Genomic DNA, 12388 nt, shown 5'->3' with positions numbered 1-12388 from the left:
ATCGGGTTTGGATCCCGACCCTCCATGACCTTCGTGAATTAATCATGGACGAAGCGCATAGATCGAAATATTCCATACATCCGGGATCGGATTAGTCTATTGATGATACGAACATCTGAAAGGATTTTGTTAATGACCGAGTGTGGAGAAAGATATGGTTACGTATGTTGGTGAAAATATAAGTTATGCAAGAGATAAGGCTGCATACCGAAAACCCTTGGGAACGCCACAACGACAAAAAATTCGCCAATGATAGTGGGAATAAATTACAATGGGTTTCGGGACGCAAATCCCCAAGATATATCAAAGGCATGAGGTAAATTGAGTAATCGCGGATCGATTAACCAATCCTCGCATTTCATCCCAATCCATGTCGATTACCACAATGAATTCTCGCCCAAATTCATGTTGGTGAAATGGTATCTCGTCGTGGAGTACCATTTTCAATTATCTCAGATCGAAATAGTCATCCTACTTCCAATATTGGAAGGCGGGGAAGGAGGCATCGAGAGCTTGAAGCTTTCTATGGGTGAAGTATTTATCACCAATTTGTTAAATTAAAAATGGGCGTCAATCAAGCCATAAGATTTGAATTGATTCGAGAATCAACCAATCGGATTTATAATATTTAAGATAAGTTGAAAGCAGCGTGAGATTGGCAAAGGATTTATGCCAACATTTAAAGGAAACCATTGTCGCCGGAAAGAGGTGACAAGGTATTTTTAAGGCATCACCTTAGAGAGGTGATATGAGGTTTGGCAAAACCGAAAATAACTCCTTAATATACAGGACCTCATGAGACTATCTCCAAGATTGGTCATGTAGTTTATCGATTAAAGTACTCTAGGGGCTAAATACTATACATAATGTTTTGCCATGTATACGGATTGAAAAGTGCCTAAGCGATGAGGCAACGAAAGTACTAGTAATAGAGCTACTCATAGAAGACATGCTTGATATCATAACTAATTCCGTAGAGATAGTAGACGGGAAAACTAAACAGTTTGGACATACCAAGCTTTATTTATTAAGATTAAGTGGAATTCACAGCGAGGACCAGATTATACCTGGTAACGCGAGGGTGAATGCTGAAGGAAAAACCCCCCACTTTTCTCTCGAAAGGGGATAGTGGGCGTGTAAAATTTCGAGGACGAAATTTCTTAACGGGGGGAGAATGTAACGATTCCGACGAAACCAGGGATACCCTAACCGGTAGACGATAGTTACGTCATATTTTATGTCGGATACATGAGTTGCCATGGTAATTATACGAGAATACATGGTTCACAGTACTGATTGTACGTGAATATATAATTCATCGTATTGAATATGCGATTAATCGATCGATAGTTATTGAAACCCGAACGAATTGAGGGTTCAATTATAGACGATATCTATAATATTTAGTGATTCTATGAAGCATTAATGCTTCGGGATAAGTAAAGTACGGCACAAAAAAAAAGAATTTTCGATTTAATGGTACGTCGGTACGTTAAACGAAACCTTTAATACCAAACCGAGCAAGAGACAATCGATCAAGCCGAAAAAGATGCGCAATTATTAATAACATGGTATTTTAAGTTAATAGAAGTCATGGTTTAAGTTTTTTTAAAGTGGTTTTATATAAATTTCATTTTTAGCCGAAAAACGACCGTTTTAGCCTCGTTTTAACCCGAATTAGACATTTAACCGAAAAACGAACTGAACCAGATTATCCAAAACATTATCCGGATTACGGGAATCCAATTGTGTGGCCTAGAATGGAGAGGTGGGTCCCACCCCACCCCCCACATAGTCCGATCGGCCCAAGGGGTCTTCCCCATTATTTCATTTTCTTTTTTTCATCAAGCTAACCAACATTCCTCATCTCCTCTCAAGATCATGATCCAAAACCGAGACTTTTTAGCAAGAAAACAAGGTAAAGAATCGAGTTAATCACGTGTTCATCTTCGTTTCTTGAGTTTGTTTGCAAGAAAATGAGGTTTCTAAGATAAAAACCGATTCTTGCGTGATCAAGTGATGTATACGGGTTATACAAGGGATCTTGGTCCAAGAAAGGAGTTAAACGAATCAAAAACGAATTTTTACGGGTTAAATCTTTGTTTTTGTATCATAACCGTAACCATGAAAGAAATGGCTTGATCGTGAGTGTGACTTGCTTGGTATTGTGGTATGTTGGTTGTAGGTTCTGTATTAAGTGGTAGATAAGGCGGAAAGACGAGTTTGTAGCTTGTAGTGGCGGAAAACGAAAGGTATATTCGGTTATGTTCGGTTTTGGGAAATTTGGACAGATTGTTGATGCTTTAGAGTTAGGTCATGAAATTTTACAGAGGTGTTCTACATATGAAAATAAGAGTTCTGTGAATTTTTGGTAATTTTTGGACAAAGGATGAATATTTGGTGAATTTAATGCTCGGTTTTGGCCAAAAATGGTGAAAAATAGTTAAATATCATGAACAATTCTGGAAAATTGCAGATAATCTTTTTATATCATGTATAAGTCACACACAAAATTTGAGGTCAGTTGGATAAGTCTAAGTAGGCTTTTCGGTTAAACGAGTTCTAGGGTTTTCTAGCTCGGTTTTAGTGAAAATGGCATGTAAAAGAAGATTTTGGTTCTGGAAAAAAATTACAGGGGACTATGTGGATGGCAGGGGACATCCAGGAAAAATTTGGGATTTTTCTAAGATCGTTTGGTATTTACGACATATTTAGTGTTTAAATGGTGTTTAAAAATAGATAAATAAATTTTAAATATAAAATTTAATTCTGGAAATATTTTTATAAAATTCCCCGCTGTCAAAAAGTGGTTTGTGCAAAATTTCAAGATCCGAGATTAAACGGATAATTATTTGTGCTAATTATCAAACTTTTAAAGTTAAAACGCGTAAATCGGTAAAGTTCGTCTAAACGAACTGACTGGTGTATAAAAACCCTAAAAATGAACTATTTTCATATAATTGAGTTAAACAAGTAAAAATGAATCATCCGAAAATAATTCGGATGATTTGGGTATTTTTAACCGATTTAACAGTTTCCGGTACGCCAAATACGGAAACGGGTCCCGCGGCCAATCGGGCCGTCTAAACTGAGTTCTAATTTCACAACTTAAACTAAATTATCAGTCAACCACTATTTTCGGGTCGTGTGTGACCAAACTCAATTTTTTTGAAACATAAAAACGGGTAACCGTGCTAGGCACGCAAAACGGGGAAAACAAGCTATTAGAAAATTTGACTGTTGAACTCTAAACGACATCACAATCTGAGTCCAGAGAAGTGTTTCTGGGTTAACCTTGCCCCCGGAATGGGTACAGTACTGGGTGGACAGTGTCCCCAAATGTACCGGTTAACTTGGTTAAAGTTATATTAATAATGAGTGTATAATAACGATCGTAGGGATCATATTACAGATTGGACGTGTTAATTGATAATGATTGTTGTTACCTGCTTGCATGTGCTAAGGTGAGTTTCACGAGCCCCTTTTTCTGAACTGTTTTCGAATATTTTCTCGGGGCGGAAGCATGTTTTTACTGAAATGTTTAAGTACATTCTGAACGCATGGATTTGCGTGGATTTATATATATTTTATTGTACGGGAATCGTACGGAAATGTACTAAGATGGTAATTGTCTGAGTTGCTAACATTCTAAGGCCCCGGAACACGAGTGATTAACTGAAAGCCGGTAGAGTGTGGATAGTACTATTGGTCTGAAAAACCCAACTGGTCCGGCATGGATTTGCTGATGTTTCCCAGCCAGTTGCACATGTCTATTTTGGGTGTTATATATATTTTGCTATGTAATGTTAGACATAGCGGTTTGGGGCAGTTCCGTGGACGGGGGATATGCCATGGGTCCGTGGGCGGGGGATATGCCACGGGGGTTGTGTGGGATAGTCAGAGGTTTCACTTGTGGGCTCAGCATAATTACAGCGATAATAATATTATTTTATGATAATGATTTATCATGGTTTACTCGAATTGTGAAACTCACCAACTATTCGTAGTTGACCCGTTTTCTCACATGCTTTTCAGGTACAACTAAGATGAAGTGATTGCTTACGTGCTAAGTGCTTGATGTGTGTAAGATTTGCGTGCTGGATGTTAGGGTACATTATAATAAATAGAATTATGTATCGTATTGTATGATGTGTGTATCACCTAGACGGTAATGAAATACGAGATAATGTAATTTTGAAGTATATTAATGCATTCAGTTTTCTTTATAAACAATGTGGTTGATATCAGAGGCGTCTGTTGCATCCCGTTTACGTTTCCGCTGCGGTTACGGGGTGTTACACTGCACAAGGTATAATTTTAGAGCATTAACCCGGTAATATTTTCCGCAAGTTCTGGAAAATCTTGACAAAATTGGGTGGTTTAGTTCACGGCTTTGGATTCGTTTTTAAATCGTTTCACACATGAAAATGGAGGTTTTGGTGGTTCCGGGTTAGTTACAGATACCACCAGTTCTGGTATATTATGGGTTTTACAAACGGGTCAACCTCTTAATGTACTTCTGTGACTTTATAAGATAAAAATGGTTCTACTTTGTATCTCGTTTGTTTGATTTTAAAAACTGAGTTCCTCGTTTGGGGTTTTATGATTGTAAAATCAGTTTATAACTAGTAACGAGTTCTGTTTCTGGAAACGATTTAATGGCCTGTACATGGACATTATTTTTCTTGTATAGGGCGGCTCATTTTTAGGACAATACAAGGGTTTTAAAACACTTAGATTTACACAAAAAGAAAGATTAATACATAGTCACAGATACCTTGATCGATTGAACAGGGTTCACGGTTTTGGGCTTGCTGCAACTGTGATCAATCTGGGAACAGAAGGACAAAAGGTTCGGGCTGGTATTTTCGTTATAACATCATTAGAATCAATAGAAGAATTACAATGGAATGGAAATAGATTGGGTTGAATGATAACCAATTACCAGGCTTCTTGTTCTTGAACTGCATATTTGGATTCTTCAAGAGATAAAACAGAGAACAATTTGGCAGATGATTGTGAGTGAGTTGTGATTGACATTAAAGTGAATTATTAAAGAGAAGTCCAGTTGCAGCAGCAGCAGGGGATTGGATGAAGAGTGATGCATGAAAATTGATTAGAACTGCAGGTTTGGTGATTCATGAATGGAGGCAGAGTTGGTCGAATGTTTTGATAGGGGAGCATGGAATGATATCAGATTTGGAGATCTTATAATATCTTTATTTCATTTAGTTGTTTTGTTTTTCTTTTAATAAATTTCTACAAAATCTTATAAGTCAAATATGACAGAAAGGAGAAAGAGGCTACCGTGTTTATTAAAAAAAAATGGAAGTAGGAGTTTTAATGTTATTTATTAGGTATTAATTGTTATATTGTAAGACAATTTTCATATAATGCAAGTTATGTAATGTTCATATCTTATTATGTTATGTGATCTTTTGAAGGGTTTTGTGAATAAACCATGGGTTTATATATTGTGGCTAATATACGACATGTCACAAATTTTGCTAGTCGGTTCTCGTTTCGTTTGGTCGGTAACTGGATGGTAACATAAAATATCATTTGTTGTTTGTATTATATATTTTGGATACATGGTAAAATTCAATAATTATTGAATTGTCTGTATAATTTTGATGTTGTCGGGTTCGGGTTCGTTTGTTTTAACAAAGTCTCGGTTTTATCGTACCCGCGTCGACACTTTGTATCAAGAGCAAAACCGTTCGTCTGGTCATTTTGAGACCTACAGTTTTATTCGATTAATTTGAGCCAAGCCCATGTTATAAAACGCGGTATTATTGTTCTTTATCCCTACCTCTATCGGGTTCTATCTATTCATTGTGCCGATCCCTTAATTTATCTCCACGGTTCTGGCGAAGCCCATTGACATACCGTTCGCTTCGACTTTTCCACCGACATCTCTCTCGGTATGCAACGATAAGTTTCCTTTTTTTTAAATAAAAAAAAATCTAGCCCTATTTTTGGGGTTGTTACAGTTTTCTAGGCCATGCAGGATTCTATCGCCTCTTCATAAAAGACTTTTCCAAAATTGCTAGACCTATGACCAACTTCTAGAGAAAGATGCACCATTTGTCTTTTCTGAAGAATGTGTTAAATCATTCAACATATTGAAAGACAAACTTGTCAACACACCAATCATGACTACACCCGATTGGACCCTTCCATTCGAAATCATGTGCGATGCAAGTGACTTTGCAGTTGGAGCCGTACTCAGACAATGCAAAGAAAAGCATTTTCACCCAATTTACTATTCTAGTAAAACTCTTAATGATGCACAAGAAAAGTACACCACAACAGAAAACGAGTTATTAGCAGTATTGTTTGCCTTTGAAAAGTTTAGATCCTACCTAGTTATTTCCAAAACCATAGTTTACACCGACCATTCTGCCATCGATACCTCTTTAACAAGCAAGATGCAAAACCCAGACTTATCAGATGGATCCTACTACTCCAAGAATTCTACATATAAGTTTAGGACAAGAAAGGAGCAAAAATATAGCTGCATGCCATGTTTCACGCTTCGAATGCCCAGCTTCAGAAGAACTTCAAGAAAATTATCGATGATAATTTTCCGCATGAAGTTCTCACGCATATCCAAGTATTCATGAAAGAGGAGGATGAAATTCCTTGGTTTGCCGATTTCACAAACTATCTAGCTTGTGGAATCTAGGAAAATGGCTAACTCATCAACAACGGAAGAAATTCTTCTCCGGCCTTAAGTTCTACTTCTGGGAAGACCCTTACTTGTTTAGGATAGGTGCTGATCAGGTCGTTCGTAGGGGTGCATCTGGAAAGGAAGCCTTAGATATTCTCAAACACTGCCATAAAGGACCAACCGATGGACACCACAGTACCGCCACCAAGGTCAGGAAAGTTTTGATGCAGGATTTTTCTAGCTCACCATATATAAAGACACACATACTTTGATCCAAGCATGTAATGCTTGTCAAAGAGCCGGAAACATCTCTGCCAAAAATAAGATGGCCCAAAAAGGCATTCAAATTTGTGAGGTCTTTGATGTATGGGGAATAGATTTCATGGGCCCATTTCCTAACTCATTTGGAAATAAGTATATCCTTGTAGTAGTATACTACGTGTTTAAATGGGTAGAAGCACAAGCTCTTCTCACTAACAATGCTCGGGTTGTAGTACGATTTCTGAAAAAGGTATTCTCGCGATTCGGCACTTCAAAAGCTTTAATCAGCGACAGAGGTACTCACTTCTGCAATACCTTAATGGAAAAAGTCTTAGCACGATATGGAGTTCACCACCGATTGGCAACACCATATCACCCTCAGACCAGTGGGCAAGTAGAAGTCTTGAATCGGAGAATTTAAAGGATCCTCGAAAGAACTATAGGAATGAATCGCAAAAATTGGGCAGCAAAGTTAGATGACGCTTTGTGGCCTTTATGACTGCCTATAAAATTCCCATAGGAACAACACCATTCAAACTTGTTTATAGGAAACCATGTCATCTGCCAGTAGAACTAAAACACAAAGCTTACTAGGCTCTTAGAGCAGTAAATTTCAATCCAATGCCCGCCGGTAAAAACCGGGAAGATCAAATTCACGAGCTCGAAGAACTAAGTAAATTGGCCTATGAAAAATCCTGGTCTTACAAAGAAAATACTAAACGTTTGCACGACGCCCACTTGAAAGGAAACAAAAAATTTCAAGTTGGCGATCGTGTACTGTTATATAACACACGTTTACGACTTTTTTCAGGAAAGTTGAAATCCCATTGGACAGACCCATACATAGTTGAATCGATTTTTGACTATGGGACACTCGAGATTTCAAATTCTAACGGCCACAAGTTCAAAGTTAATGGACATCAATTGAAACCATACATCGATGGACCATTCAAAGAGGTCTCGAAGGTCATAATCCTCCACCAAAACCAATGAACATACTGGAAGTAGGGTCTGGCCAAGACCCTCATTAAACCAGGCCTTGTATATATGTTCTTTTGTTTTACAAAAAAAACAAAAAAAAAATTGTCTCAAAACGGGGGCGTACCACAGTAGGCACGGTTCTGTGCCAAAAAATGCGGGCCGGAATTTTTGCTGCAAAAATCTCAGTCAGTCTGGTTTGTAACAGAATTGTCAGACCAAAAGCACGGGCCGTGTTCTTAGAAGCATGGGGCCGTGTCTGGCAACTGTTTGGCTATAAATTTCACATCTTGCCAATGCATTTCTAACACCAAACCACACATAAACTCTCACCCCTAAAAAATCAAAAGGCCAACTGAGATAAGAAATGGAATCCCTGTTCCTCGCCAACCGAGAAACGAAACCCGACACATTTCCAAAACCGAGCTACTCATCAAACTTCAAGAGCTCATTAAGGAACTCACCGAAATGAATCTCATTGTAGAAATGCGCACCGAGTCGGTGGAAAGCATGAAAATGGAACTACGGGACATCAATGAATAACTTCAGTTTCAAGTCCTTCGTTTCACTTACTTTCCTCCACCCGGGCCGTTCGATGGAGGCGATCCGTTCGGTGGAATTTAGAGACATCCATCTTCATCTTTTCATGTGCAATCAAGTGCAATAGGCACAAAGTTTAGGACTTTTGGGCTTAACCCGATTTAATTTCATGTTCTAGGAAAACCGGGCTTATCCCAAATATGTGTTTAGGTGTCCCAGCCCCCAACCCCTATACCCTGGGCGTGAGCATTGATTGATGGTATCAGTGTTTATTAAATTATTTTGCAGCGGAATATTTCATCAGAACCGTAGTTAGGAAAAATGATTAGAGTTATAAAAACACCATGATTGTTATTATAATAAACTGAGAATTTAATCCATTTTGATACAAACATAATTTTTATAGGGATAAACCCTAATTTACAAAACACGTTTCTTTATTCTGGTGACAAGCCACTTATTTAAGCTGGAAGCCTGCAGACATCATTCCTTTGTCTCTAACAACTCACCTGAAACTTGTTTAAAATATTTAATAAGCAAGAAATATTGGTGAGTACATTCATTCGTAAATGACACATTTTACATTTACAACATTAAGATGTTTTTACATCCGTCTGCTTACAAATTACCGAAAGGTACTTGTCACTCGACCGTATCTATGACTGTGGTCATATTACTTATTGGCTAACACTTGTCCAATAAGTAACGTGTAATAGCCTAGTAGGCAAGCCTTGTATACAAAACCCTACAATACCGATAGTAACCATCCAGTAAGTCTACAGAGACTTAATCAATGTAATGTACTTTAAAAATATATTTGAAAACATTTAGACCATCTGCCATAAGTTTTATAGGTTTTGAAATCATCATGACAGTGTCGGAAAAAAAGTTGTCTCACGTAAATGTGAGTGGTACAAAAGCTCGAATGTCTCACCTTGCAAGTTTACAATTGAAGAACGCTTCCTGGTATTAAGCACCTAGGTTAAACACAATGTAGTATATCTAGATTCGTATAAAACCAATACTCAAAACGATAATCATGAGATTAAAAACTTTACACGATGGCACAATGTCTTACCTTAATAGGCAGAGCTTTTGGATTCGCATATATAAGTTTCTTTCGATCGGATAGGATATTGCTACGATAACTCGGGTATTATACTATCTTCAATATATATATATATATATATATATATATATGAATACTTCAGAGAGAAATAAAGTTTTTGTACGAAGAGAAAGTATCCCGTTTCCAACCTATTTATAGAAATTTCTGGTGCCCGTCACGATACGCGATGGCCATAAACAAAGGGCGTCGCGTATCGCGAACAATCTTGTAGCTTAGCCTAGTCAGCCCTAGGCATGCCACGTGGCATGCTACATGCCTCGTCTGCTTAATCTCCACGTCGCGATACGCGATGTGCTACTTTAATTGGTCATCGTGTATCGCTACGCCGTCTAGATAACTTACACGTCATCGCGTAACGCGATGAGGCTAATCTAAACCTATCGCGTATCGCGATGGGAGGATTATTAAAAATCTTAAGTGCGCCATCAAAGCGCCACATTGTGCCAATCGCACTTCGCCCGAGCCCATGCCGTGCCTGTTCAGCTGCTTCGCACCCTCCGGTAGGACTACTGGGTGATTTGTCTTATAAGAATATTAGCATATGAGTTTTCTTTCTTATAAAGAGCTTACTAGTTTTATAATCTAGCGATGTGGGACAAGAACTTACACTCCTATTTATACCATGGTGGAAGTCTCTCATTTTCTTTCCTCCACCAATGTGGGATGAAAATTTCTTCATTTTATTTCTTTACTTTTATTTCGTGGTTTGTTATATTAGGACATTCTTATTAATGAAAAGTAATTTTAGGACATTCAAAATGTTCAATTAACATCTTAAACAATATTCTGAAAATCCCTGTTCTCGTCTTTTGCTGATAAATCAAAGAAAATATCCTAGTGACAAAAAGCACGAGTTGTGCTTCATCTTACACGGGGCCATGGTCACCCTAGAATCTTCAGCATGATACGCGCTGACTTCGTACAATTCTCTGAATCAGAAACATTTATTCTCTCAAAAACATGGGCCGTGCTTCACCAAGCACGGGGCCGTGCTCGACGTTCCAGTCTCTATATATTGCATGCCATCCTCACTATTCCATTCACACCAAACTAAAAATTACTGAAATGGAAAACAAAAGAATGGAGTGGAAACCAGTGAGGGAATTCAAAAATGGTGATTCTTCATCATACATTGAGGAAGAAATCATAAGACTTCAAAGCATAATAAAAGAACAAGTCGTAAGTAACATCCAAACATAAGCTCTCTTGATCGAGTTGACAAACAAGGTTGAACTGCTAAAGTTCGAGAATTTCCACGTTGTTGATAACCACAACAAATATGTGGACTACAAGCTCAATTTCCTTAATCGAGAAATCAGAAAGCTCGACAAAAAGCTTTCCGAGCTCTTGGAAGCCAAAAGATCCCCACCACACATTCAAGATCTGTTCGGGAATGGCAGTTGTTAGTAGAATAAGCCTTGTCTTGTCTTGTTAGGAAGTGTTCTCATCTAAGCTAGTTTCATGTTTCTCGGTTCATGTTGTTTACCTTTTGTTGTAATGTTCAGAATTTAATGAAATTTCTTAGGACTTTGTGTTTTTAACCTTAATCTTCAAAGAAAATCAGTTAAAAACATACCAACTCGTTAAATAAATAATTAAATAAAAAGGAACCTGGCTATTACATGCAGCACGGGGTCGTGCCTCATAAGGCATGGGACCGTGCCCCGAGCTACAGAACAGTTACGAGATTTTGTATAAAACTAACAACTCCCTCATAACTTAGCCCTAAAATACACTCCGCCTATATCCGAAAACCGGCGAACCAACCCCAAGAATCCCAATCCTTGCTTCAAATCTTCGATTTCCAACAAAAGGTATATCAATTAGATAATTATATAAGTCTAATTCGCCATTCTAGGTCTAAATCGGACCCCGAATCCGAAAATATTGATGAATCGGGTCAAAACCCGAAAATTGGAATGGTTAATTCTTTAAGTCTAGGGCTTTGAATTAATCAATAGATTTAAACTTAGGTTTGAAAGAGTTTGTTGAGGAAAATCATTCAGGTTCGGGTCTTGGATGATCCATACCATAAAAATCAAACTCGGATGATATTTCTCAAGAACCGGGTTGAATCGCAAGTTCTAATCTTGACATTTTCAGAATTAGGATCAAAACCATGGGCGTGTTTTTGCAAAAGTCAACCAAAAGTCAAAATCAGTCAAAATGGTCAAAACTGCCAAAACCAGAGTAGCATGGGGACGTGCCTCTTGAGGCACGAGGCCGTGCTGAAGCTTATGTTCCACATTTTCAGTAAATTTTAAGAATTATTGAATAATCTTGTTCTAAAAATGCAGATGGCTGAATACGGGGACAATGACCATACTTTCTTAGTTTTTTACAAGAACACAGAACAAGATTAGCGCGCCCGACAAAGAATGGGCTACATAAACAACCGAATTCCAGAGCCAAACTTTTATGCTTGCAAAGAAACTCTGAAGCAAGTAAAACAATGGAGAAGGTCCAAAGGGATTGTCAAGGGACTGTGGACACGTGTTCTCAATCAGAAAGGCAATGCAGTGACTGAACTAACTAAAGAATTCTTGGTTTCAATCTCTATAAAAATAAAAGACTTGTATATGTGGGACAAAGAGGCTGTTGAGTTTAGATGTGGAGGAGTATGGTACAAAACCTTAGTCACACAGCTCAGGATTGATTTGTGCATTTATACGAGTGATGAAACCGATACACCCATATGCTACGAGTCTATGCCAACTTTTGCAGATGAAGATGCTGATGAATCAAGCGAGTCGGGAATAACCAGGATACAAGCATGGGAACAATTAAGTTTGGGAGATGAAATATAT

This window comes from Bidens hawaiensis, unplaced genomic scaffold (assembly GCF_021521415.1).
Source record: "Bidens hawaiensis isolate Kalapana, Puna unplaced genomic scaffold, B.hawaiensis_p1.1 tig00034358_1, whole genome shotgun sequence".
In the NCBI taxonomy this organism is placed as follows: domain Eukaryota; kingdom Viridiplantae; phylum Streptophyta; class Magnoliopsida; order Asterales; family Asteraceae; genus Bidens; species Bidens hawaiensis.
The sequence above is the reverse complement of the archived record's forward strand: the minus strand, read 5'-3'. Positions refer to the sequence as shown.